This window comes from Dermacentor variabilis, unplaced genomic scaffold, assembly GCF_050947875.1.
Source record: "Dermacentor variabilis isolate Ectoservices unplaced genomic scaffold, ASM5094787v1 scaffold_21, whole genome shotgun sequence".
Classification (NCBI taxonomy): domain Eukaryota; kingdom Metazoa; phylum Arthropoda; class Arachnida; order Ixodida; family Ixodidae; genus Dermacentor; species Dermacentor variabilis.
Window position 1 is genome coordinate 1,312,297 of NW_027460379.1, and position 1,529 is coordinate 1,313,825.

The 1,529-nt window shown below is 54.5% G+C and overlaps 1 pseudogene; it reads left to right on the top strand.

Annotated features, from left to right (window-relative positions):
* Nucleotides 1-205: 205 nt before the first annotated feature.
* LOC142568564 (uncharacterized) lies at nucleotides 206-1,088 on the top strand (annotated as a pseudogene).
* Nucleotides 1,089-1,529: the final 441 nt, after the last annotated feature.

Here is a 1,529-nt window from a genome sequence, read left to right on the forward strand (position 1 = left end):
TCTGCTGGACCGATGACTTGTCATTCCTTCAGCCTTGCGCCAGGGCATTGTCACCCTATTATACGAAGGGCTTCAGGGAGTGCGCCGCTGCGAAGAACGGGCCAGGGAGTCTCTTTAGTGGTCTAACTGTAACATGCATGTTGAGCCCAATGTTGTGACCCAATGTGCCGTATGCGCCGAGACTCGAGTTCAGCGTTCTGAGCCTATGTTGTGCACGGTGACACCCGATAGACCGTGGAAGCACCTCGGTACCGATCTGCTTCAACTTAGAGGGCGCGATTACGTCCCGATTATTGATTATTATTCCAGGTTTCCTGAAGTAGTTTCCGTGGGGTCCACCACGGAACCAGCAGTTATCTCGGCGATCAAGAGCTGTATTGCCCATTTTGGCATGCCAGACATCGTGCGGATTGACAACGGACCACAGTTTGTGTCGAACGAGTTCACCGAGTTTGCGCGGACATACGGCTTCCGTCACGAGACCAGCAGCCCGAGCTACCCCCAGAGCAATGGAGAGGCAGAGCGCATGGTGCGCACAGTGAAAGACTTGCTCTTCAAAGGTCCTGATCCCCACCTTGCTTTACGGCCGTACAGTGACACGCTGGTCCCAACGGCATTTCCCCGGCTCAAGCCCTGATGGGAAGGAAATTACAAACTCGTCTCCCGAAACAACCGGAACAACTGGCGCCATCGTTACTATGCCACACGAGTTTCAGGGAAAAGGACTCGTGGAACAAGGCACCGCAAGCGATTAACTACAATCGGCGTCATGCTTCAAGCCAGTTGGCCCCTCTGAGTCCCAGAGACACACGCTGCAATGTTGAAGTACTCTTGCAGGCTCAGCGTCCGCGATCCTACCTTGTTCAGACTCCAGAGGCGTCCTTCAGCGTAATCGTCGACACCTGGTACTTCATTCATCGGAAGCAACCCCAGCTCAACTGGCAGCTTCTTCGCCTGTCCCTCCCGAGGTCATGCAGCCTGCAGTACCTCATGAAGATCCAACGCAGCCAGAAGTAATGACGCAGGAAACGGTGACACAGACTCGCAGTGGTCGTATAGTGAGACCACCGCGACGGTTAGACTTGTAGGGCCCCATCCCATAAGAGAGGTCACCACCAGTGAATATAAGGTGGCGCTACAATATGAAAGGACCTTGTATATAAGGGGCTTTGGGGAGTGGGAATGAAGATTGTTTTGGCACGGCCTCTCCATGAAAACGCACAGGCGGGACCTGCCGTGTCGCGCCGCCGTCTATGGGCGAGAACGTGGAAGCGGAGTTTATAGCTGTCGCCGCGTTTCGCGAGGAGGGCGCTAATTGTCAGGAAGAGCCCGCGCGAGGCACTGGCGGGAAGGAGAGAGCATCAAAAAGTGCGCGTAGCTCAGTAGCTTTAACGCGATAGCATTAAGGAGCTCGTGTCGCAAAAAAGCCGGTGTCGCCAGCGTCGGCGGCGTTGGCCGTGAGAGAAAATTGGCGGCAAGCAATTCATAAATAAAAACAACTTGTAAGATGAACTGGGTGGGAATCGGAC